The 26928-nt window shown below is 46.5% G+C and overlaps 1 protein-coding gene and 1 long non-coding RNA gene across 7 annotated transcripts in view; one reads left to right on the top strand and one right to left on the bottom strand.

Annotated features, from left to right (window-relative positions):
* Window positions 1-2518: 2518 nt before the first annotated feature.
* On the bottom strand, window positions 2519-7236 carry LOC137210435 (uncharacterized). Its single transcript, XR_010936521.1, has 3 exons — window positions 5831-7236; window positions 4821-4965; window positions 2519-3246 (listed from the first exon to the last, which is right to left on the bottom strand). It is a non-coding gene; the product is annotated as an uncharacterized lncRNA (long non-coding RNA).
* Window positions 7237-7278: 42 nt separating this feature from the next.
* Window positions 7279-26928, top strand: part of LYN (LYN proto-oncogene, Src family tyrosine kinase) — a 111752-nt gene continuing 92102 nt past the window's right edge. For 2 of the 6 annotated variants that reach the window (XM_067712304.1, XM_067712303.1), the window contains exon 1: window positions 7282-7399. The gene's annotated coding sequence lies outside the window, so the exon portion shown is untranslated. Of the gene's footprint in view, window positions 7400-7569; window positions 7685-26928 lie in introns of those variants that run through there. The other 4 variants (XM_067712308.1, XM_067712306.1, XM_067712305.1 and 1 more) reach the window with 3 other exon arrangements.

Below are 26928 nucleotides of genomic sequence, written 5' to 3'. Positions count from 1 at the left end.
TTCTAACTTTCCTAATGCGACAATTTTTCTTTTGTAACTGTGAAACCTACCGACAATGAGATCTGAATAATCCCTGAGTAAGAACCAGATGGCTCACGGGACAGTTGTATATTTAGGATAGCAGTGTTCTCGGAGCTTAACAATAACTAGTCAATGTAAACAGGACTTCCAAGGAACAGACACACATAAACTATTTGGATCCAACAAAAAGACACACCCGTAAACCCACCCTGGAATGACCCACCCTTCAGAGGGTGGTTGAGATTTTACTGAGCGACCTGGAGGACTACTCTGCACTTCCTGGACTCTTCTGGAAGGGGGGTTAAGGAAAGGAAGATGATTTCCATGGAGCCGCAGAGCTCTCCCCTAACATCTGAGCTGAGTACAAGAGGCCCCTGGCTCGTCGGTCTGACATGCTCCGTGGAGACAGGCCAGTGGGGCTCATATTAACACACACCAACCTCTCTTCACACAGAGTTAGAATCCAGAAAGTCCGATGGTGGCCAAAGGTGTACAAGCAAAGGTGGCCATGTGTGTACAAGAAGTGGTAATAAACAAACCGTGTTATCAGGCTGACTCTGCAGAGACCGGGGGGTGGGGGGGGGTGGGGGGGTGGGGGGGTATTCAGTTGATGCCTCCTACCAGGGCAAACAACAGAAGCCGAATTCATTTGAGGCTGAGATCCTTCAAAGGCAGCACAGACAGAAACAACATCCAAGACTGTCATCAAACTGAATATACACCTCTGTGCGCAAAAATGATACAACACTAAGAACTTACTGTATAGCACAGGGAACTCTGCTCGATACTCTGTGATACCTGTATGGGAAAAGAATCTAAAACGAGTGGATGTATGTATAGGTATAACTGACTCACTTTGCTGTACAGCAGAAACTAACACAACATTGTAGAATCAACTATACTCCAATAAAAATTCATTAAAAAAAAGAAAAAAAATGATACAACACTGGCCAATGCAGATAAAAAATATCAGAATACAAAAGTCCTTAACTTTACACAAACATCCTCATCTGGCGTGTCTTCACCAGATACTGTGTTTCTGGAATCGAGTTCAGAGCGCCACGTTGCTTCTGGTCCCCAGGAGGATATGCAGGCTGACTGAAGGGGTCGGTGGGTGAATGAGGGGTGATGGCCTGAGTCAGACCCTGAAGGGCCCCTGACAGTTCACCATGAAAGGTCACGTGGACAATTCTGTCAGCACAGAGTGACGTAAAGCTCTGGGGAGGAGACCGGGTTTGTTTCATGCCGGGAAAGCAGTGCAGACACCCACGGGCAGCCCTTCCACGCTCACAATTTTAACTACTTTGTGGTCACGCCTATGACAGAGGCCAGGGCAGCAGCCCCATCTCAAGGCCTCAGACGTGACCCCTGCCAGCTCTGAGCAGCGGGGAGGATCTCCACCGACAGGAGCATATCTCCACGCACTTATCACCTGGGTCCACGAGGTGGGACACACACCGGAGCCCCTGCCTGGAGCTCCCACGTGGAGCCTCTGAGACTGGGCACAACTCAAGGTCCCCAAATCAACGTAACCAGGAATACTTCCCCATGGAATAGCTACTTATAGGAGAGCTTAAAAGAAGGTGGAGGGGCATCCCTGGTGGCGCAGTGGTTGAGAGTCCGCCTGCCGATGCAGGGGACACGGGTTCGTGCCCCGGTCCAGGAAGATCACACATGCCAGGGAGCGGCTGGGCCCGTGAGGCATGGCCGCTGAGCCTGCGCGTCCGGAGCCTGTGCTCCGCAATGGGAGAGGCCACAGCAATGAGAGGCCCGCGCACCGCAAAAAAAAAAAAAAAAAAAAAGCAAGGTCTCTGATTAGACTACATCCTGAAGCCGCTCTGAGAATCAAGTGGTTTGTGCCGTTCTGTTTGATCCTTGCCACCTGTTTCTCCAAATTCTTCCTACCTCCTTTGACTGACACATCCAGTTCCAGAAAGTTCATTTTGTTCAAAAGTCATAGGATACAGCATTTGGCAACCATCACAGTGACCATCGACTCAGGCAAGAATTGTCAATGGACGCTTAATGGGGAAAAGTCTGACGAAGACTAGAAACCTTACAGTAGACACAGAGCACGGATACGGTTCAACATGGACAGTCAGAGAATCTGGCTGAAGGCTATCTGGTGATGCTTTGTGTTAAGTTTGGAATTTTGCTCTAAGTCTGAAATTATGAAAAGCTAAATGCATGAGTTCCTAGAAACCAGAGGGGCACCCAGAAAACGGGTTTGGCACCTCTAGACATGAGACCAGGGGACAGGGCAGATCCTCCGGTCCTGCGACCAGCTCGATTGGAGGGGCTGAGCATCCTCCCTGAGGGTCAGAGGAAGGAAGCAGCGGGAGGTGGCCCTGGGGACCCCTCCTCAGAGAGAAAACAAGTGAAGCAGTTCTTCCCCTTACCTCTGGGCGTTCCCTGCTAGACCCTAGGAACCCCCAATCTGACTATAGGAGACAATTTCTTTTTTTAAAAAAATTTTATTGTATTGAAGCATGGTTGATTTACAGTGTTGTGTTAGTTTCTGGTGTACAGCAAAGGGATGCAGTTGTACATACATATACTAGTTTGCATCTGTTAGCCCCAATCTCCCACTCCATCCCTCCCCCTCCCCTTGGCAACCACACGTCTGTTCTCTGTGTCTGTGAGGCTGTTTCTGTTTTGTAGATAAGTTCATTTGTGTCATAGTTTAGATTCCGCATATAAGTGATATCATATGATATTTGTCTTTCTCTGTCTGGCTTACTTCACTTAGTATGATACTCTCTAGGTCCATCCATGTTGTATTTCATTCTTTCTCATGGCCGAGTAGTATTCCAAGGAGAGAATTTCTTATGCATAGCTGACTGTCTTGGTCTCATTACCATGGAGAACAATCTTGCGTATCACTGAGGAACAAATTAACTTTGCTGTGAATTTCATAAGCTTCCGATCCCAGTTAAGTTATTGGTGATACTGCTTTTACTGTTTGTCTCAGTTTTAACAATTTCTTGTTCAGGTAGCTTGGGTCTTCCTTTATACATGTAAAGGAAGGGAGAAGACTCGGCCTCAATTTCTCCGTTTGCTTCTGGGCGCGCTGTGCTCTGTCTCGGGTGTTTCAGCCTGAGAAGCCTGAACTTCGTAGGGAGACTTGGCATCTAAGGGTCCGAGCTGGGCTTTGATGTCAGTCAGACAGAATGGGGTTCAATTCCAGCTCCCGCCACCTCAGCAAGGTGATTTGGAAATGCCCTGCTGTGAGATGAGAAAGTGGGGGTGAATGATGTATGTTATTTATTTTATTCAATTTATTTTTTGACCGCATGGCTTGCAGGATCTTATTTCCCCGACCAGGGATCGAACCCATGTGCCCTGAAGTGGAAGCGCGGAGTCCCAACCACTGGACCGCAAGGGAATTCCCTGAATGATGTACTTTAGGTTGAGGTTCTAGTAAAATGTTTAAGGGACATTTACATCATTTTTATGATGTCCCCACTTCAAACAACTGTTTGATTCATCAGTGCCAAATGCGTCAGATGAAAGGCTCTCCAGCGTGTTTTACTAGGAACACTGGTGGGAAGCAGAAATCCATCTGTCTGGCAGATTTGTCCCATATTCTCCCAGGATGTCCGGCTGGGGGTCCTTCCCAGTGGCTCCCCATCTTGGCTGCTCACTGGTACAATCTGGGGAGATTTGAAGTCTCTGAAAGTCTCTGATGATTGGGACCCCGAATCCCACCCCCAAGACTTTAGTTTAAAGACCTGGGAAGGGAATTCCCTGGCGGTCCGGTGGTTAGGGCTCCGAGCTTCCGCTGCAGGGGGCACAGGTTCGATCCCTGGTTGGGGAACTAAGATCCCACATGCCGGGCACGGCAGCCAAAAGTAAATAAATAAATTTTTTAAAATAAATAAAAACCTGGGAAGGGCCTGGGCTGGTGATTCCCAGGTGCCGCCAGCTTGAGCTCCACTGTTCTGCATCATACGCTCAGGTCTGTGGCCGTGTTTTCAAGGGTCAGATGGAGAGTCTTAGCCTCCGCTCTGCCCCTCCCCGCAAAACCAACCTGGGGGCTTCCGCAGACGAGCCGTAAGAGTCCCTGAGCTGCACTGAGGAGCCTGAACCCCTGGAGGGAAGCTCCAGAGGGGCACTGGGGACAGTCCACAAGGTGGCAGCGGGTGGGCTGCAGGTCAGATGGCGAGGTAGGTGGGCTGACATGAAAATGTGTGCAGAGATGACCAGTCTCGGCTGTAAGTGCCGTGACCGGGAGCGGGAAGTTGAAGGTCGTGATGCAGGAGAATCTCCGTGAGGTCAGGCCTTTCTTTTTCCTCCCACTGAACAATGGGCTGTTCCTACACACGGTAAGTTCTCATTATTCGCGGGGGTCTTGGTCTCGACAGTCGCCACAAATAATGAGTTAGCGAATACTGAGCCACTGTTCCTAGGAGGAATACAGGGTTAGGTGGCTGGGAGCCTCCGGCTGCCACATTTTCATCAGTTGATTGATAGATAACGTTGGTTATGTGTCTCTGTTTAAAGACACCTTATGTAACATATATTGTCGACTCAGTGACACTGAACTCACAGCCAACAGCACGGGTCACGTCCAAAGGCAGCTCATCTGCTACCTTGTTTCCTCCATGAAAGCACATTACAGCCTTCTTGCGCTCTGGGCACCAGACAGCACTTTAGCACTATGCTCGGGGCTATTTTAAATAGTGAACTCACCAACAAAAGGCACAAAAATGCAAAGAAGTTGCACTAAGCAGATCACATAAGAACTCATGCTTGTATAACAGAGCTAAAAGGAGAGGGCAGAGAAACACCTTGCTGACCTCAGCTGGGAACAGGTGAGTCAGGCGACTCAAAACGCTCACCACTGTGCTCATGTCCACCAACGACTCTGAAAGCGCTGCCTGTATACTGACTTTGGGGTTACAAGTGAACGTTGATGAGTAGGTGAGTTTGCAAACATGGGATCTGAAAAAAATGAGGATCGACTATACCTAGCTGACGCCATTTCCACTACTTCTCCTGTGTCTCCCCGCCACCCCCCAGTCACAGCCCTCATCTCCTTCAGAAGCCCACTTGCTCGTTAAGGGGTCTTTGCTGATTTGCAGCTGCCTCTGATCATTCCATTCTGCGATCAGTTCTCAACAGAGAATCTGTAGAGACAACTCTTCCCATCAAGCAATGAACGGATCAGTAGTACTAATGATGTATTTCAAAGCACCTAACTGAACTTTTGAGAGTGACAGGAGGAGAGAGAGAAATACAAAAAGCAATGCTGGGACTTCCCTGGTGGTCCAGTGGTTAAGACTCCATGCTCCCAATGCAGGGGGCCCGGGTTGAATTCCTGGTCAGGGAACTAGATCCCGAGTGCCTCAACTAAGATCCTGCATGCTGCAACTAAAGGATCCCGCGTGCCACAACTAAGACCTGGTGCAGCCAAATAACGAATGAATGAATGAATGAATGGATGGATGGATAAATAAATAGAAGGGGTGGAGCTTGAGGAGGGGTATTTTAGGGGTAGGGAATTTAAAAAGCAAAAGGGATCATTAAGGGATTAGAAAAAAATCATGTGTGTGAAACTTTTGAAAATTGTGAAGCACTGCAGAATTTAAAGGAAATTTCATTCAATAGAAAATAAAATTAAAAATACATAAATAAATACTTCTGGGGATCTCTTCTGGAGATCCTTACTTTTATTACACAAGAAAAGCAGTGGTGGAGCCTGCCGCAAGCCCAGCTCTGCCTGCTGGTCTGTCTATTGCTCCATAAACACTGGCAGGACCTTCCAGATGGATTAGTCTACCCCAAACATTCTGTGTCCCATTCTTACTTGCCAGATGCCTTTAGCCAGGACCTCAAGGGCTCATTGGTAATCGTAGATATTTTCCATTAAGGCCAAGATATTTAAGAGGTCATTCTGAAGAAAAGTCCAGGAAACGGGCCCCTCAGGTACTGAATTATTCCATAGGATCCATGACATGATCAACACTTTCCAACAGGCAACGCAATCCCTCCTCTTCAACAGGAAACTAACCAACTACACACCAGGGATCATCACAGGTAGAAACCATCCTACTTTGTTGTTGCTGGTTAAGGCAGCAGTCTGCAGACCGTTTCCTCTGTTACCAGTAATAAATGACTGCTCCCTGGGTCATGTTATAAGACGGCAGACTGGACCGCTGGACTATGGCTGTAGCCTCAGGTGGGCCGGCCTCTCGAGAACATTGTTAATGAAAGGTCATCTGTCTCACGAGCTTGGGGCCGTGTCTGGCACCCGATAGGCCCTATGTAGGTGTCTCCTATTATTAACACAAAGTCCAAATCTCCTACAGGGAGCTGTTTATTTCCTCGTAAATGCTACCCTGCAGTGCAATGCTGAGATCCCAGCGAGTGGAATCTTGCTTAGAACAAGACGGATCATCTACCTTGGGTCCGTACGTGGCATTTACTGAGTTGGACCGTGAGCTTGAAGATGCAGTCATTCTTTCAACAAACAACGGTCAGGCACCTGCTGTGCGCCAAGCACCGTGCTACACGCGGGGATGAAGGTGTGCCAGGCACAGGGCGAGCCCTTTCCATGCTCCCAGTACCCTGTCTCCATTTTTCCGGGAGGAGATTGAAGTTTTGAGGAACTGAGGAACCGCCAGGCCATTTAAGTCCACGACCACCCCCCACCCCTATCAACGCCCTGAACACCCCCGTGTATACCCTCAAGGAGCGACTCTACTGGTTAAGAACTCAAGGAGACCCTGAGCATCCTCTCTCTAGAGAACTCCAAATGTTGGGGGAGCAGAGCGCGCCCCTCTGCTGCCAGGGGCACCCCGCTTCCTAACACTCTAGGGAGTAGGTTGGAAGGGAAGGACAGGAGACGCGAGGGGTTCCGTCGCTGTGCCAGGACGCCAGGCGCCAGAGGGTCTCCGGAAAGATCCTTCTGTCCGCCTCCGCCGGAGGAGGTCGGGCCCGGGGCGGCTCCACGCTCCGGAGCTGCGGGCTGGGACGCAGGTTTCTTTGCCTTCAAAGCTCGGCGCGACGGCCACGCCAAAGCCCCAAACCTTGGGCAGGGGCCAAACGGTCACTTCCCCGCCCTCCAGGCGCGGTATGCAAATCCGAGCACCAGGAAGTAGCTGGGACCTCCCGGCCGAGCTCGGCGACGGCCAGTTCCTCCGCCGCCGCTCAGGGCCGCCGCCGCTCGCTCCCGGCCGTGGCGCCTCGGGGCCGGACGCGCCGCAGCCTCCAGCCCGCGGCAGGCGGGGCGGCCGCGCCACCCCGGGCCCGAGCCCGCACTCCGAGCCGCGCGCCCCCCGCCCCGCCCCGTCGCGGCCCCCGCTCGGACCCCCGGCCACCGTGGAGTGCCGCCGCCGCCGCCGCCGCCGCCGCGCGCGACTCGCACCCGGAGCTGGTGAGCCGCGGGCGGGAGCCGGGAGGCGGGGGGCCGGGGCGGGCGGCTCCGCAGGTGTCTCTCGGCCCGGGACGCAGGGGCGGGGCGCGGGCTGCGGGCGGGGGCGGGCGCACCGCGGGTCCCTCCGGCGCCGCCCCGAGGGCCGGATGCTGTCCCCGCTCGGGCCGCTCCCTGCGTGGCGGGGAAGCCCCTGTCCACGCGACGCGCGCGCGCGCGCGGCGGAGGTCCCGCGGAGACTCCTCGTTGGCACGGTCCGGCGTCCCCTCCGGGCCTCGGGTCCCCGAGGTGAGCGATGCGGCCCGGCCCGGGCGCCCTACGAGGCCGGCGGGCGGCCGCCCTCCCCGGTGGCCCGGCGGGAGCGTGACGTCCGGGCGCGGCGGCGGCGGCGGGGGCGGTGCGCACCCTCCCGCGGAGCCCGGCGCCTCCCGGCCTGCGGGGCGGCGGTCCCGAGCCCCCGGCGGCCGAGAGGAAGCGAGAGTTATTTTAAGAATTCAGGGGTTGCCTTTCCTTCGCCTGGGGGGAAGGGTGTGAACGTCATTTCTCACTTTCCTGCGTTATCTCCGGCGTGTGTGTGTGTGTGTGTGTGTGTGTGTGTGTCTGAATTACCCCAACTTCTTTGCCATCTCAGTAACTTGAGTTCAACCCGGGTTTCACAGTTTCCTAGCTGAGTGTGAACTTGGGCCTGTTATTTGAAATTCTCGGTTTGGGTTTCCTCATCTTTAGAACATACCTACCTTCTGGACTGTTTATTGCACGTAAAGCCACAAGCACATACTAGGCATTCCATAAACGGTGCTGTTATTATTGCGAATAATTTTGTCCATAACAACGAGGTTCCCTGGTTCTTTGCAATTTGATGGTTTTTACACCCAAACCTGCTTGTCAGATTTAGCCACCTGACCTTACTAATAAATCTGCAGAATAAATACACCGGAGACGTGCTGTCCCAAAGCAGCGCCCCGGAGTCTGACTCACCCTAAGAACTAGCCAATGAGGAGATTTGACTTGCTTTTGATTTCTTGGCTACCCCGCAGCCGGCCGTAGGGTTCAGGAGGGCAGGGGCGTTCTCTCTGGCCAGCACCACCTAAAGTTGTGGGTAGGGGAATATGCGCTGAGAGAATACGGGAGCTTACTGAGTACTCCTAAGTACGTCCTGATAAGGTAAGCTCTGCTGGAAAAGGGTAGGATTCAGGTAGCTCTTGGTTCTCATTTGGAAGTAAGGAAGTCAAGCCGTTTTGAGGCTTGAAGAAATTGAATTTGATCACAAGGGGCTTTTGGTGACTGGGCCTCTTTGTGTTGTTTTTTTACATCTTTATTGGAGTATCATCGCTTTACAGTGGTGTGTTAGTTTCTGCTGTACAGCAAAGTGAATCAGCTATATGTATACATATATCTGCTGGGCCTCTTTGGATGCAGAATGGGAGAACCCTCTTCCTGAGTGAAGGACAGAGGGCAGCTGACGTAAAGAAGCCAGGAAACCCGAGTTTGGGTCTCTTCCACCATTTATCAGAGCTGTGATTTGGGATCAATTATTTGGGCCATTTATTCCGCCAGTATTTCCTTCACAGCAGTGACTAGAGTCATATTATGATTTGCCCATATGTGTATAGTCTGCTTTCACCACTACAGTGAAATCTCTGTGAAAACAGCTTTGCCAGTCTTGTCCAAAATGCTAGCCCTGGTGCCTGTCACGTGGTCGAGATTGCTTGGAAGAAGGAAGGAAAGTCTGCTCCGAGCCTGGCCCTGTGCAAGGCCAAAGAACAGGCTGGCCCCTAAGGCATCTGTAGCTCACTGGTCCTCTCTGGCCTGGATTCTAAAATGGGGACTTGAGGAACTTTTTTGACTTGTCAAGTTATCCCAGCACTAGTGTTGTAAGTGGGCATTTCCACTCAGGACTGGTTTCTGTGGTGTATCACTGGGAGAGAAATCTTGATTTGGAGTGGTAAGAGGTAGCCTGCAAAGACCACATCTGGGTAAGATGTTGCCCAAAAAGATGCACTTTATCTTACAGTCATTGGTATTGGACACTTCTGTAGAGAACTTGTGATATCTGTGTCCCATCCCCACCCATGGCATTCTCTTAGCAGAAAAGTGATCCAGTGGGGTTGTGATTCAGTGACTTCCAAAGCCTTTAGTTCCATTATATTTGTATTCAAAAATAAACCACTGAAACATTTGAGATGCCAGCTGGTTCAAATGAATATATGGACTTGTAATTTACAACATTAAACCATGTTATTGGGCTTCCCTGGTGGTGCAGTGGTTAAGAATCCGCCTGCCAATGCAAGGGGCACGGGTTCGAGCCCTGGCCCGGGAAGATCCCACATGCCGCGGAGCAACTAAGCCCGTGCGCCACAACTACTGAGCCTGCGCTCTAGACCCCGCGAGCCACAACTACTGAAGCCCATGTGCCTAGAGCCCGTGCTCCACAACAAGAGAAGCCACCGCAATGAGAAGCCCGCGTAATGCAACAAAGAGTAGCCCCCGCTCACAGCAACCAGAGAAAGCCCGCGCACACACAGCAACGAAGACCCAACACAGCCAAAAATAAAAATCAATAAATAAATTTAAAAATACACAAAAATGTGGGACCATATTATCCATAAACAAGCCCATATTAATTTAAAATCTGTATAAATAGGAATATATGTCCCCATCATGAAACACTGTTACAGCCCACTCACACTGCTGATCTCAGCGACCTCTGTGTCCTCAGGCATGGACAGTGCTGACATGGAAAGGTCATCACAGTCATTAGTTGGGGCATTGATCAATGACACATTGATGGCAGAGACAGCCTTGGACCTTTCCTGGGCTCTTTCTGGCAATGATGGTGCTGATACCTTTTGCTTATCCAGGGCTCTGAAGCCTTCTGAACTGTGATTTCATTTGAACCTCTCATGACCCCCCAGGGTAGGCAGGGACAGATACAAAAAAAAAAAAAAAAAAGAGTTTAGGCATATCCAAGGTCACAAGCCTGGTTAAGTGGCATCGCTGGGCATAGTAGGTATGTTTTCTGGCTCCAACTCTAGAGTTTTCCCCCTTTTCTGCCTTTGGACCTGTAGCAGGTACTCAGAAGTAATTAACCTATCATCTAATAAACATGTTTAAGACAGAATCACGAGGTAAATTTCTTCTATCACTCGGAAATTGTCTGAGCTAAGGGGCTGTCAGAGCAGATGAGCAGGTGTACTGGCACGCAGGGTACTTAGGCTCTACTGGGGAGCTAAGTTTCTGTGCCTTTCAGCTCGGCTTCCTGCTTGGGGCTGGGGGAGCTCTGATAGCTGCCTAGGTGACACCTATCCTGGCTGCTGTCACAGCAGCTCTAGTGACTGCCTTGGGGGCTCTCCAGTGCTTACTGGTCACTATAGAAGTACCCAAGTAATACTTTGTAAAGGAATTCCCTTCAGCCTCGTTATAAACCCTACGAGCCTCCTTGTGTGGTTGTTATAATAGGGAGAGTCGTCACTCGAGGGCAAAATATAAAGTAAGGAGAGAGGGCCCGCGGGATGCACATGGAGACACGCTGCCCGTTTCCGGGGTACCTGCTATAAACAAGGCTCGTCCTACGCCCACACTGCTACACTAGATAGACATCCCCTTCTGTCTTTTAAGATTGATTAAGAGCCGGACAGGGAAGAGGAAGTTGGTCAGAAGTACTGAAAGGTTTCTTACAGCTGTCTGCTTTCCTGATACTTAAGTTGTGAAACTTTGAGCTCACTCTCTCATCATTTCTGACATTTATTTTGAGTAAGTTTGGGGGAGAAGCCCATTTGGGGGAGAAGCCCAAGTGTAGAAAATAGTAGGGAAATCTGCCCATTGAGGGATTCGAATTTTTGGAACAGGCCAGTTTAAAGACTTGAACCTTATTTTAGATACCCTTGGCTTCCGTTAGCTGGAAGGGCTCCCTTGTAATTTAGAACAGCAAGTTTCAGGAATTACTGGGGACGATGTGTTTAAAAGGCTTGTCCATGCTAACAGGTTGCAGGGTCCTGTTAACAGCCTCGGTTCTTAATTCTTGGGCTGCTTCTTCAATCTTGTCCTGAACTTTACTTTCCCTTAGTACTGACTGAGCATCAGCATTTCTTATTTGCTGCCAAGCTATTTCGTGAAAGTTGTATTTATAATCAAGAGACAGTTTCCATTTGTAAAGAACTCCTCCAAAGTGTTGGTTATCTCACTGTGCTTTATTTGCATTTTATTAACCTCAGTGTATTTCCAGTCTCTCTTCTCTAACTCCTCTCTTCAACTCTTTCCCCACTATTGTACAGAGCCTTCAAGTCACGAGTTGATAGGAGTTGACCGTTATTGGTTGATCTCGGTGTAACTGTGTTCATTCTTCATCACGCTAAGATGTATAAGTGATGTTCCACAGAACGGGGATACATTAATAGAGTCCATCGGGGTGGGCGTTTCTCAAGGCTGGGAGCTCTGTCTCCTCCTGGTGAGCTTTAGGACACAGGGAAGAAGTCTTCATCATGAGGCCCAGGGGGTCTTTAAGTGTGTCTCATTTCCGTTTCACACTTCACACTCGAGACAAAGTCAGGTCCTGCTGGGCCTGGCCCCCGTTTCTGTGAGCACCTAAGGGCACGCTCTTTACTGACCCCGAGTCATGCTGGTTGGAAGCCCTTCGCCCCCTCTCCCCGGTTCTCCGCCGTCGCTCTGTGGGCCCAGCGTGGCTCCGCCGTGTCGTGCTCGGGCGGGGAGCCGTCGTGACTCTTCGGCGCTGGTGAGAGTCCATGGTGAGGCGGGCGAGATGGGTGTGGACACGATCCGCCTCCAGCCGGGTCAGGGGCGCCCCCCACGCCTTCGGGCCTTCGGGGTGGCTCCGGTCGCCTGGTGAATGTTAACCCCCGGGGGCGGGGAGGCGCGGGGTGTGGGGGGAAGCTAGCTGGTCCAGCAGAGGCCGTCTGGAGAGGGAGGCCCACTTCTGCTTTCCACGGGGAAGCTGCGGCACGGAGAGCAGAAGTGCGGCGGGAGGCCCGCGGGAGGAGGAGGCCGCCGGAAGCGATGCCCTGGCCTTTGGCACCACCCCGCGCTGCTTTTGCTTGCGGGTTCGGGCTCTTTCTACCACCTTCTGCTCTGTTCCTTTTCAGTTTGTCCTTGGGGGGTGGGGGGTGGGGTGGGGAGGGGAGAGGAGGGGAAAAAAGAATGAGCCTAGCCCTCAGGGTGGAGCCTCTTCGGGCAGAACCGCGTGGCGGCCATGCTGGAGTTGTCAGCCACAGAAAGATGGACGTTTTGAAATTCTGCACCATGGAAACTGTTACAAAACTCTGAGTGGACGTTTTGAAATCTTTTAATGTTCAGGCATTGTAATAATTTCTTAATCCTAACTACAGTGTTCGGTGCTATTTTTAAAATTCCTCAAGCTATAGCCTCTTGTTAAACATTTGGGATAGATCAGTGACTTTCACACTTCTTCACCTTGATCCGTAGCAAGAAACATCATACTTTATCTTGGATCCAAATGCGCACCCATCTGTATGCCAAAAAAAGAAAAGAAAAAGAAAAGAAAGAAAGAACATTTGGTGAAAAGCCCCTCCTCCCAGCTTGTTGGGGGAGTCTGACCCCAGGCAGTCCTCTGAGGCCAGCTTGGTGAGATGGGGCAGAGTTTAAAATGGACAGAGGTGGGACTTCCCTGGCGGTCCAGTGGTTAGGGCTCGGCTTTCACTGCTGTGGCCCGGGTTCAATCCCTGGTGGGGAACTAGGACCCCACAAGTGGAGTGGCCAAAAGTAAATAAACAAGTGAAATAAAACGCTCAGAGGTGGTCCCAGCAGTTCCACAAGCTCCGGTCCGGTGACGGGGTTTATTACGCAAACATAAATTAAGATACATCCATACAATGAATGGTATACCTTATAAATGTCTTTAAAAATAGAATTAAATTGTACTTATCGATATGAAAGATGCTTTTAAAAAGCTGAACACAAGCTGAGACGTAATATATGTGACCATTTCTGAACTAAAATATTTCTGTGTGATGCATAATTATAAGCTATGCACGTGAGTAATTATTTTATACTAAAGTTTTCAGTACTGATCATTTCTGGGTGATGGGCGAACGCTGATTTTTCTTTTTTGTAGATCTCTATTTCGTTACAAAGAGCATGACATACGATTTTAGGACAGCGGTGTAATGGGCGATGACGTGTAATAAGCCAGGGTGGCGGCAGAGGGGAATTGGAGCGATCAGGAAACTTTGGGGCAAAAGTAGCCCTTATGATGACTGTGTGGATATCATTTCAGGCAGACCCGACTCTGGAGGAGCTCATGCGTTGCAAACGTTGTAAGCAGCCAGGATATTTTCCTAAAGAAGCGTCCACTTATATTTACTTATATTTAGGGCTGAGTTTCTTGAGAACCTACCATGAGTCAGGCCCAGCATCGGGAGGAAACCCCGCAGGGGAGAAGGAGCCGCGGGGGGCCGGGGGAGGAGACTGGTTCCTGCAGCATCACTGGGCGGCCAGGCAGGGGTGGGGCTGTTCGCGCAGGCGCCGAGGACCCTTGTCCCCAGGACTCAGTGTTGGATTGCACTGTGTAGACGGAGGTGAATGGTGGAGCCTTTTGGGGGGCAGCCATTTTTTTCCCATCACAATCAACTTCTTGCCTAGACTCTTCCGTAGTAAAGTATTGGTGATGTCGCCCAAAAATGAAGAGACACTGAGACACTCATTGTGTGCTCTGAAGAGGAGGATGATTAACTCGGGGGAGGAACGGGGACTTCCACAGAGGTTAATCCGGGGCCAGAAAGTAACATTTATTGCTACGTTACATGACATCAGACTACATCATTTATAGTCAGTAGCGAGGAGGAACCTGATGACTGTCCCGGATGGTGATGAGCTTGTCCAGACATTTATCTGAATCTTCTTGATGAGGCAACACTGCTGAAGAAATCAGTTCGGAGTTGAGGTCTAAGTTTCTGTGGGGTTATCGGTATTTTCCGTCTGATTTAAATGGAGACTATTTATTGTACGGCGGCAGCTCGGTTGTGGCATTGTTCTTACCACGTACAAATTAGTGTATTAAAAGCATCGCCGTAGTTAGGAATGGCGACGGCTGCACAAAATGGCATAATTTGGCAATTATGTGAGGAACGCCCTCGCATAATCAGACACGGCATGTTGAATAGCTGATGTATTCAGTGCCCACGAGGGATTATTCATTTTAACCTTGAGAAGAGATGGTATATCATATGGTGGAAAGAAGACGGACTTCCAAGTTAGACAAACCTGCGCCCAGTCTGCGCTCCAACACTTGTGACTTATTCTCACCATTTCTTCATTTATAAAATGATGATAACAGCACCACACCCGCTTCTCAGGTGTGTGGTGGGGATTAGCAGAGTGAATCCGTCATCTCTGACACAGTTTCTGGTACACAGCCGGCACATAATAGTACAAGGCTTAGACGCTGTCTCAGCGTCCGTAAAGTTCAGAGTCTAGCGGGGGAGTCTGTCATAGGCCATCCTTCCCAGCACGGTGTTTGCCCTGGGCTGGAGCCTCCGCTGTCATGGGTCAGCTGAATTTCTGATCTGCCTGAGGTACCAGGAATTGCCGGAGGCTACAGGGGTGAGCTGGATGGCCTCTGCATTCAAAGATGCCCTCAGGAGTGGGACACGGGGGCATAAATGTGGTTTTCAGAGTCTGCTCAGCGCTGCCCTAGACGTGTATGTACAGAGTGCTCTGCAAACAGAAGCACAGGGCTCTTGGTGACAGTGAGGGGACGATGCCTGAGCCGTGTAGGATAGGGGGAGAAGGAATTCACCAGTCGGAGGCGTTAAAGGGAGGCATCCTTAAAGAACAAGAGACTTCATAATCTGAGGAGCGACATGGGCGTAGTGGATGCGGTCCCTGCTTCAAAGAAAGTTCTAATATACAGTTCATGGTCATCAGGATAATCAAACAAGCACCGAAAGAGTTAGTTTTTGTCTCTCTGGACCACATCGACTTTTCCAGTTGTTTCAAATTTAACGATGCCAAATCTATTTAAAAAAGAAATTCAACAAGTTGAATTTCATAACTGCCTGCGTATATATTTCACTTTATGGTTTTCAGTTATTTTAAAAGCTTTAAATAAATGAAAATAACCACTAAATGAGGATTTAATTGTCATTTGCCATAAATTCCTTTACCAGTGGATAACCTTTCAAGAGTCTAGGAGAAGAAAAATTTCTGGACGTTTTGGTAAATGACTCAAATGTTACCTTATTGCTGTAGTTAATGTCTTCAACTAAGGCGGCCTAGTACAGCCCAATTTAACAAATGACGTGTTCTGCCTGGCGTCAAGTGTCAACCACGGGGCTCTTGACATCACCCATCTACCTTAGTATCAAGCATGAGAAGCACAGACTCTGAGAGAAGGAAGAGATTTTTGTCAGTGTGTCTCACACATAGTCACTTTCCCTTGAACACTGGGTCTCAAAAGTTAGGGTCTGTCCCAGGTGATTCCGACGCAGGTAAGGAGGTCATATTGTGAAAAGCACCGTGACAGGGATATTCCTGTTGCCCAAAGCAGCCCGTTTCATTTTTGTCCAGCTGTGGATATTAGAAACCTTTTCTCTCATGCTACAATGTTTTATTTCCATAGTTTCTGCTTGTCAGTTCTAGTTCTGCACTGTTTTTGCACAGTTGAAGCCAGCCGCTGTCAGATTGACTGAATATCTGTCCACTGTAAGTACAGGATGTGTAGGGACATGACTGTTGGCCTGTCTACCCAGCACTATTACTCTGCCTGTCTTCCCAACAGAACCCAGATCACATCAGGATCCATCTTCTCCACTGAAGTTTCTGCAGACGTTTTCTGCGTCCCCATCTACAGGGTGGCCCTGATTGGTCAAAACCTCTTATTCTTGCAAGTCATTGGTTCATGAATGGTGTACTTTGGGTTGGACGGTAATCAGTAAAAAAAAATAATGCTCCATAGATGGTCCTAAGATACAAACAGAAAAGGAGTGGGGGAGGGAGGACAGAAGGGAAGTGAGACATGGATAAAGGATAAAGAAAGAAAAAGCCTTATGTGAAAGTCAGGAAATTGGAAGGAAGATAGTATAGGTTATCCTGATTACTAATTTGTGACGTACACAGTAGGTGGTTGTCTGCTCTTTGTTTCTCCTAGTCACACAGACCGGTGTGGCATTAATGCTGATAACTGGGCTTCTGTAATCACGATGGATTTTTGAAATGTATATTTATTGAGTACTGTGTGTTAGTCATTGTGGTGGGTGTAAACCTTAATAAGTGTGAACTTCCTGTCCTAAAGAGTTGATCGTGCTCTATTCTCTCTGGGCTGTTCACACACCAGAGGCTGACAAGCTAACTTGCTGTGGTCCTGGGTGTAACCATCACCTTGCTCGGGAAATCCCTGGGCATCTGAATCAGTGCACAGAAACAAGTAGTTCTGGTAAGAAGGAAGGCAGTGTGTAAGTGGTTACAGCACAGGATAGGGAGAATATGGAATTAACCAGAAAACCAAACACAGAAACAAAACCCAGAAAATAACAAATGTTGGTGAAGCTGCGGAGAAATTGGAGCCCTTGTGCACTGCTGGTGGGATTGATAAAATGGTGCAGATGCTGTGGAAAACAGTCTGGCAGTTCCTCCCAAAATTAAACACAGAATTTCCTTTTGATTCAGCAATTCCACTTCTGCGTATAGACCTCCCGAAATTGAAAGTGGGGTCCTGAAGAGATATTTGTACACCCATGTTCATAGCAGCATTATTCACAATAGCTAACTCAAGTATCCATCAACAGATGAACGGATAAACAAAATGTGGTCTATACATGCAAGAGAATATCATTCAGCCTTGAAAAGGAAGGAGATGCTGACACAAGCTACAGTACGGATGAACCTTGAGAACAGTATGTTAAGAGAAATAAAAGGACAAATATTGTATGATTCCATCCACATGAGGTACTTAGAGAAATCAAATTCATAGAGACAGGAAGTAGAATGGTGGTTGCCAGGGGCTGGGGGAAGGGGAAAGGTAGTTGTTCGTTGGATCTGGAATTTCAGTGCTGCAAGATGAGAGCTCTGGAGATGGATGGTGATGGTTGCATGAGGTTATGAATATACTTAATTGTACACTTAAATATGGTTAAGATATAAATTTCATTATGTGTATTTTATTACAATTTTAAAAATGAGTTTTAAGAAGTTTGCTCGATAAGCAGAAATGTGTACAAATAGATGAGGGCAGTCTGGAGGACATTTCATTGAGTTTGCTGAGTTGCCCTTATTCTGACTGGGGCACCTAGCTAGCTGACTGGTGCTCAGTGGTTCGCAGGGACGGGGACAGGGTCTCTAACTCTGTGTTAATCCAGGGCCAAGTGGATTGATGGCTGACAAGATTCTGTAATGGCTGTGGCGTGAGTTTATAATGGAGAATTTTACCAAGGCAGGGCTTGGGATTGGAGAGTAAGGAGGAACTTTCTAACAATCAGAGCTGCCTGCAGGGGACCCAGCTGGGGTGTGAAGTGGTCCTTCTCCATTACAAGTCAGAAGTTTGTAGGCGCAGGCTAAGTGACTCTCTTGCAGGACCTTTCAGAAAAGGTGAACTAGATGGCTCTGAAAGGTGCTTTCTGATTGGCTAATTCTGTTATTTCTAGCCACGGACCCCCAGTTCCAAATCACATAATAGGAAAGGATATTTCTAGTGGAGTTCTTCTTCATAGGTGTGAAGAGGAGGACAGTTTTTATGCTTTCCCAGTGTCGAGGTGGTTTTTTCCTTCTAATTTAAGTGTAACGTACATGTAGCAAAATACAAACACAGAGGTAAGCCTAGCTCCAAGCAGACCCTCATGCAACGCCCCCCCAGACGGAGAAGCGGAGCGATGCTCACACGCAGCGTCTCCGGTTGCACCGCCCCTCACTCTCTCTCCTCAAAGCATCTACATTCCTGTGTCAAGTTTTAGTTGAGTTTCCCGTGTTGGCTTTTTCACAATAAAGTGTTAGAAATTGAAAAGCAGTACAAAGCCATTTGGTTTGGCAGATGAACAGCTTTTCAAGCTGTGGGTTTGGCTGGCATCGGCATCTCTGTGTTGAATGACTGCAGTTCAGTGGGAGGAGGACAAGTCCTGGTCTGGTTTTATACCCTGGCTATTCAGTTGCTAAAATTCTCACACTGGGTTTGATCAGAGCCTTATTTACATACCTGTTTATTCAACCATTAGTTAGTAAAATTAGATGGCGCTCGCCATACATAGCTTGTTTTTCTACCCATCTCTGCATAGCTCAGTAAATGTATAAATGCAAATTTAGAAACCTGGGTGTGATAAGGGTGGTTTCCAGTGACCCACAAGTAATCAAACATCCTGCTGTGTGACACAGAGCCAGTGCGCACACAGACATTTAAAAGCACCAACTGGCTTTGTGAATTCAGTTATAATGGTCTTCATAAAATGGGACTCTCTTTTTTGATGTGAAGAAACACAGTACCCTTATGACTGACTGTTTGTTCTGCTTCTCGTAGTTTTGACATTTATTTTTGTTGGGGGTGAGAGAGCGCTGTCGTTTGACCTGCGGAATGCATTAGCCCATGAAGTAATGCTTCATCTATTCATGATTCAGAAAACGTTTCTTGGACACTTGCCGGTCATGAATATGCATGCATTTGACTTGCCCTCCCATCCATTATTCTGAATGGTCGAATTGTTCCAATATGCTCAGGAAGTTAAAATATTTTTTAAAGTAGGACGAGGAGTATAACTTTCTATTTCTTGTGAAATACGAAGAACGCACACAGGCAGCAGAGTACGGAGGTGCCCATCTTCCTGCAAAGGAGTCACAGTTGTGGTCCAGAGGCCAAGGCTGGGAATGACCCCATCCCGGGGGGGGGGGCGGTCACTGAGCCCATGGTTTGACTGCCTGCAGTTCCGGCCCCAGGTTCATCTTCCTCTGGCCACAGGTGCTGATGCTTGCTGTCTGCGTTTTCACCGTTGGATGACCCGGAAGATTGGAACCGGGACGGGGCGGGGGGGGGGGCGGGGAAGCTGGGGATGGAGGTGGGGGGCGGATTAGCAAGGGGACTGGCCAGAGCAGGGCAGGTTTCCAGTGAAGAAGTGTGTTCCTCAGCTGAGAATAGAAAAAGAAAAGATGGGGAAACAATTTAGCCGGCTTCCTTACCCATCTGCTGGAGATGGTGAGGTGTGTGTTGGTAACAGTCTAGCAGCTTGTGTAACTGTTGCTCCACGGTTACCTTGAGATGCCTGAGGAACAGGATTACTCGTACTAGTTATTCTCTTTTAGCTCTTCTACTTAAAAAAATAAATAAAGGTTCTCTCCAGCAGCATCTTCCAAGATGGTAGGAAAGGGCGGTGTTATTAAGCCTGGATGGAAGTTACTAGGGAGGGAATACTGGGAAGCAGAGTTTTAAATTCTGAGGGTGAACTGTGGGCATTTGCCCTGCTGCATTCTGCTGCCTCCCAGCCTGCCCCCCCCCCCCACCCCTGCTGCCCCGGGGTGATGGCATTGCTCTTAACCCCCAGGTTTACCTTGCGGGAGCCGTGTCTGTGAGCCCCAGCTCCCCACCTGGAGAACAGTCATGACCATAGCCTCTTGTGGGCTCTCACAGGGCTCAAGTGAAATGGGATCATTTGACAGACAGCGGACCTGGTCACATGACCTGGCTCCACCTTCGCAGGTATGAATTCTCACAGTTATAATCTTGGGCAAGTCACTTGACCTCTCGACATCTCCCTGTGGCCACGTGTCGTGTGAAGATTCATAACAGGAGGTCTTTTGAAGTTCATCTGTGATTATTTATGTGGATGTACTTGAAACATAATAGAGGCCTAACAAACATTTCCTATTTGCTTTTCTTTTTGCCCAAGTAATCAGTTTTTGGCCCTCATCGTCTTTAGGGAGCTTATTCTGTGCAACGATATGGAAATGACTGAAAAGATTTTGCAAAGGCTGTGGTCGTCTGAACCTAGATGCGCACTTGGACTTGAGCCCTAAGTGCATTTTGAAATGTTTGTCCAAGCTCAGAAGCACCGTTTGTCGCTAAGGGAAAGAATGTTTGGATGAACGATGGACGAAGGAGGGACCACACCAGGATGACTTAACTTTTCCATGCTGCCTGGGCTCTGCAGGGAGCTAAAGGACCTTTCTGGCTCATAGGCCCCCAAATCTAGACTGTCTTACTTACTGAAGACTGGATAATGATGAGCCTCACGATTCAGACCGAACTCACTTTCTTCAGACCAGAGACTGATGTCTGAGGCTCAAGGAGAAAAGGAGCTAGGAGTGGTTAGTTTGTCACAGAAGGGAAAGCCAATGTCTTTCTTTTCTTTTTTTTAAAAAATTTTATTTATTTATTTGTTTGTCTATTCATTTATGGCTGCGTTGGGTCTTCGTTGCTGCACGCAGGCTTTCTCTAGTTGCGGCGAGCGGGGGCTACTCTTTGTTGCGGTGCGCGGGCTTCTCATTGCGGTGGCTTCTCTTGTTGCGGAGCACAGGCTGTAGGCGAGCGGGCTTCAGTAGTTGTGGCACGTGGGCTCAGTAGTTTTAGCTTGCGCGAGCTCTAGAGTGCAGGGTCAGTAGTTGTGGCACACGGGCTTAGTTGCTGCGCGGCATGTGGGATCTTCCTGGACCAGGGCTCGAAACTGTGTTCCCTGTATCCCGGCAGACCGATTCTTAACCACTGCGCCACCAGGGAAGTCCCCAATTTCTTTCATAATTGGAAGAATCGTATTGGGTTGGCGAAAAAGTTCATTTGCGTTTTTCCATAACGTCTTCCTTCCTCCCTTCCTCCCTTCCTTCCTTTCTTTCCTATTTTTTTTTTTTTTTGGCTGCGTGGCTTGTAGGATCTTAGTTCCCCAACCAGGGATTGAACCTGGGCCATGGCAGTGAAAACTCCGAGTCCTAACCACTGGACCACCAGGGAATTCCCGGAAGGATCTTATAATGACGCCTGCACAGTTATTACTTGCTTGACCTTCGTACCAGGCAATAATTACCTTTTACAGAAAACATAATAAAAATAGCATTCATTTATTGAGTGTGTGTCCTCTGTTAGGTGACCAGTTCCTTACAAGGTGTGTTATTGATATTCTTGGTATTGATAAGGAAACCAAGGCTTAGAGATAATACTTTGCTCTTTTAGCTATTAAGTAAATGCGATGCAAGCCAGCTTGACTCCCGGGTTGATGTGTTTTATTTAACCTTGAAAGGTTATTTTTTAAAAAATAATGATTATAGCATGTGGAAGGTAATTTCCATTTTATTTTGAATTTTATTTTATTTATTTTTTTATACAGCAGGTTCTTATTAGTCATCTACTTTATACACATCAGTGTATACCCGTCAATCCCAATCTCCCAATTCCTCACACCACCACCCCCAGCCGCTTTCCCCCCTTGGCGTCCATATGTTTGTTCTCTACATCTGTGTCTCTATTTCTGCCCTGCAAGCCAGTTCATCTGTACCATTTTTCTAGGTTCCACATATTTGCGTTAATATACGATGTTTGTTTTTCTCTTTCTGACTTACTTCACTCTGTGTGACAGTCCATCCACGTCTCTACAAATGAACCAATTTCTTTCCTTTTTATGGCTGAGTAATATTCCATTGTATATATGTACCACATCTCCTTTATCCATTCGTCTGTCAATGGGCATTTAGGTTGCTTCCATGACCTGGCTATTGTAAATAATGCTGCAGTGAACATTGGGGTGCATGTGTCTTTGTGAATTATGGTTTTCTCAGGGTATATGCCCAGTAGTGGCATTGCTGGGTTGTATGGTAGTTCTATTTGTAGTTTTTTAAGGAACTTCCATGCTGTTCTCCATAGTGTCTATATCAATTTCCATTCCCACCAACAGTGCAAGAGGGTTCCCTTTTCTCCACAGCCTCTCCAGCATTTGTTGTTTGTAGATTTTCTGATGATGCCCATTCTAACTGGTGTGAAGTGATACCTCATTGTAGTTTTGATTTGCAATTCTCTAATAATTAGTGATGTTGAGCAGCTTCTCATGTGCTTCTTGGCCATCTGTATGTCTTCTTTGGAGAAATGTCTATTTAGGTCTTCTCCCCATTTTTTGATGGGGTTGTTTGTTTTTTTAATATTGAGCTGCATGAGCTGTTTATATATTTTGGAGATTAATCCTTTGTCCGTTGATTCATCTGCAAATATTTTCTCCCACTCTGAGGGTTGTCTTTTCGTCCTGTTTGTAGTTTCCTTTGCTTTGCAAAAGCTTTTAAGTTTCATTAGGTCCTATTTGTTTATTTTTGTTTTTATTTCCATTACTCCAGGAGGTGGATCAAAAAAGATCTTGCTGTGATTTATATCAAAGAGTGTTCTTCCTATGTTTTCCTCTGAGAGTTTTATAGTGTCCCATCTTACATTTAGGTCTCAAATCCATTTGAGTTTATTTTTGTGTATGGTGTTAGGGAATGTTCTAATTTCATTCTTTTACATGTAGCTGTCCAGTTTTCCCAGCACCACTTATTGAAGAGACTGTCTTTTCTCCATTGTATATCCTTGCCTCCTTTGTCATAGATTAGTTGACCATAGGTGTGTGGGTTTACCTCTGGGCTTTCTATCCTGTTCCATTGATCTATGTTTCTGTTTTTGTGCCAGTACCGTATTGTCTTGATTACTGTAGCTTTGTAGTATAGTCTGAAGTCAGGGAGTCTGATTCCTCCAGCTCCGTTTTTTTTCCCTCAAGACTGCTTTGGCTTTTTGGGGTCTTTTGTGTCTCCATACAAATTTTAAGATTTTTTTGTTGTAGTTCTGTAAAATATGCCAGTGGTAGTTTGATAGGGATTGCATTGAATCTGTAGATTGCTTTGGGTAGTATAATCATTTTCACAATATTGATTATTCCAATCCAAGAACATGGTATATCTCTCCATCTGTTTATATCATCTTTAATTTCTTTCTTCAGTGTCTTGCAGTTTTCTGCATACAGGTCTTTTGTCTCCCTAGGTAGGTTTATTCCTAGGTATTTTATTCTTTTTGTTGCAGTGGTAAATGGGAGTGTTTCCTTAATTTCTCTTTCAGATTTTTCATCAGAATGCAAGAGATTTCTGAGCATTAACTTTGTATCCTGCAACTTTACCAAATTCATTGATTAGCTCTAGTAATTTTCTGGTGGCATCTTTAGGATTCTTCACGTATAGGATCATGTCATCTGCAAACAGTGACAGTTTTACTTCTTCTTTTCCAGTTTGTATTCCTTTTATTTCTTTTTCTTCTCTGGTTGCCATGGCTAGGACTTCCAAAACTATGTTGAATAATAGTGGCGAGAGTGGACATCCTTGTCTTGTTCCTGATGTTAGAGGAAATGCTTTCAGTTTTTCACTTTTGAGGATGATGTTTGCTGTGGGTTTGTTGTATACAACCTTTATTATGGTGAGGTAGGTTCCCTCTATGCCCACTTTCTGGAGAGTTTTTATCATAAATGGGTGTAGAATTTTGTCAAAAGCCTTTTCTGCATCTATTGAGATGATCATTTGGTTTTTATTTTTCAAGTTGTTAATATGGTTTATCACATTGATTGATTTGCATATATCGAAGAATCCTTGCATCCCTGGGATAAATCCCAATTGATCATGGTATATGATCCTTTTAATGTGTTGTTGGATTCTGTTTGCTAGTATTTTGTGGAGGATTTTTGCATCTATATTCATCAGTGATATTGGTCTGTAATTTTCTTTTCTTGTAGTATCTTTTTCTGGTTTTGGCATCAGGGTGATGGTGGCCTCATAGAATGAGTTTGGGAGTGTTCCTTCCTCTGCAATTTTTTGGAAGAGTTTGAGAAGGATGGGTGTTAGCTCTTTTCTAAATGTTTAATAGAATTCACCTGTGAAGCCATCTGGTCCTGGACTTTTGTTTGTTGGAAGATTTTTAATCACAGTTTCAATTTCATTACTTGTGATTCGTCTGTTCATATTTTCTGTTTCTTCCTGATTCAGTCTTGGAAGGTTATACCTTTCTAAGAATTTGGCCATTTCTTCCAGGTTGTCCATTTTATTGGCATAGAGCTGCTTGTAGTAGTCTCTTAGGATGCTTTGTATTTCTGTGGTGTCTGTTGTAACTTCTCCTTTTTCATTTCTAATTTTATTGATTTGAGTCCTCTCCTTCTTTTTCTTGATGAGTCTGGCTAATGGTTTATCAACTTTGTTTATCTTCTCAAAGTACCAGCTTTTAGTTTTATTGATCTTTGCTATTGTTTTCTTTGTTTCTATTTCATTTATTTCTGCTCTGATCTTTATGATTTCTTTCCTTCTACTACCTTTGGGTTTTGTTTCTTCTTCTTTCTCTAGTTCCTTTAGGTGTAAGGTTAGATTGTTTATTTGGGATTTTTCTTGTTTCTTGAGGTAGGCTTGTATTGCTGTAAACTTCCCTCTTAGAACTGCTTTTGCTTCATCCCATATGTTTTTGATCACCGTGTTTTCGTTGTCATTTGTCTCTAGGTATTTCTTGATTTCCTCTTTGATCTCTTGGTTATTTAGTAATGTATTGTTTAGCCTCCATGTGTTTGTGTTTTTTACGTTTTTGTCCCTGTAATTGATTTCTAATCTCACAGCATTGTGGTCAGAAAAGATGCTTGATATGATTTCAATTTTCTTAAGTTTACTGAGCCTTGATTTGTGACCCAAGATGTGATCTATCCTGGAGAATGTTCCATGTGCACTTGAGAAGGAAGTGTAATCTGCTGTTTTTGGATGGCATGTCCTATAAATATCAATTAAATCTATCTGGTCTGTAGTATCATTTAAAGCTTGTGTTTCCTTATTAATTTTCTGTTTGGATGATCTGCCCATTGGTGTAAGTGAGGTGTTCAAATCCCCCACTATTATTGTGTTAGTGTCGATTTCCTCTTTTATAGCTGTTAGCAGTTGTTTTATGTATTGAGGTGCTCCTATGTTGGGTGCATATATATTTATAATTGTTATATCTTCTTCTTGGATTGATCCCTTGATCATTATGTAGTGTCCTTCCTTGTCTCTTGTAACATTCTTTATTTTAAAGTCTATTTTATCTGATATGAGTATTGCTACTCCAGCTTTCTTTTGATTTCCGTTTGCATGGAATATCTTTTTCCATCCCTTCACTTTCAGTCTGTATGTGTCCCTAGGTCTGAAGTGGGCCTCTGTAGATAGCATATATATGGGTCTTGTTTTTGTATCCATTCAGCGAGCCTGTGTCTTTTGGTTGGAGCATTTAATCCATTCATGTTTAAGGTAATTATCAGTATGTATGTTCCTATTGCCATTTTCTTAATTGTTAATGGGTTTGTTTTTGTATGTCCTTTTCTTCTCTTGTGTTTCCCACTTAGAGAAGTTCCTTTAGCATTTGTTGTAGAGCTGGTTTTGTGGTGCTGAATTCTCTGAGCTTTTGCTTGTCTGTAAAGCTTTTGATTTCTCCATCGAATCTGAATGAGATCCTTGCCGGGTAGAGTAATCTTGGTTATAGGTTATTCCCTTTCATCACTTTGAATATATCATGCCACTCCCTTCTGGCTTGTGGAGTTTCTGCTGAGAAATCAGCTGTTAACCTTATGGGAGTTCCCTTGTATATTATTTGTTATTTTTTCCTTGTTGCTTTCAATAATTTTTCTTTGTCTTTAATTTTTGTCAATTTGATTACTATGTGTCTCGGCATTTTTGTCCTTGGGTTTATCCTGATTGGGACTCTCTGTGCTTCCTGGACTTGGGTGGCTATTTCCTTTCCCATGTTAGGGAAGTTTTCAACTATATTCTCTTTAAATATTTTCTCTGGTCCTTTCTCTCTCTCTTCTCCTTCTGGGACCCCTATAAGCAAATGTTGTTGTGTTTAATGTTGTGCCAGAGGTCTCTTCGGCTGTCTTCATTTCTTTCCACTCTTTCTTATTTATTCTGTTCCACAGCAGTGAATTCCACCATTCTGTCTTCCAGATCACTTATCCATTCTTCTGCCTCAGTTATTCTGCTATTGATTCCTTCCAGTGTATTTTTCATTTCAGTTACTGTGTTGTTCATCTCTGTTTGTTTGTTCTTTAATTCTTCTAGGTGTTTGTTCTTTAATTCTTCTAGGTCTTCGTTAAACATTTCTTGCACCTTCTCGATCTTTGCCTCCATTCTTTTTCCGAGGTCCTGGATCATCTTCACTATCATTATTCTGAATTCTTTTTCCAGAAGGTTGCCTGTCTCCACTTCATTTGGTTGTTTTTCTGGGGTTTTATCTTGTTCCTTCATCTGGTACATAGCCCTCTGCCTTTTCATCTTGTCTGTCTTTCTGTGATTGTGGTTTTTGTTCCACAGGCTGCAGGATTGTAGTTCTTTTTGCTTCTGCTCTCTTCCCTCTGGTGGATGAGGCTATCTAAGAGCGGTAATATCCTTGATAGTTTATCACGTTGACTTTATACATGAACTTAAATGTAAACACAGGAATGTGATTCCTCCTGGGAGACTAATAATAACTATGGGGCAGAGACGTTTACTGGGCACAGGCTGTGCGTCACTCATTATTCTAAACACTTGCTAAGTTTTTATTCGCTTAATCCTCACAACAACCTTATGAAATCGATACAGTTACTATC

Source organism: Pseudorca crassidens, chromosome 17 (genome assembly GCF_039906515.1).
Source record: "Pseudorca crassidens isolate mPseCra1 chromosome 17, mPseCra1.hap1, whole genome shotgun sequence".
Lineage (NCBI taxonomy): Eukaryota > Metazoa > Chordata > Mammalia > Artiodactyla > Delphinidae > Pseudorca > Pseudorca crassidens.
Note: the sequence above shows the minus strand (reverse complement) of the source record. Positions and strands in the feature narration are given on the sequence as shown.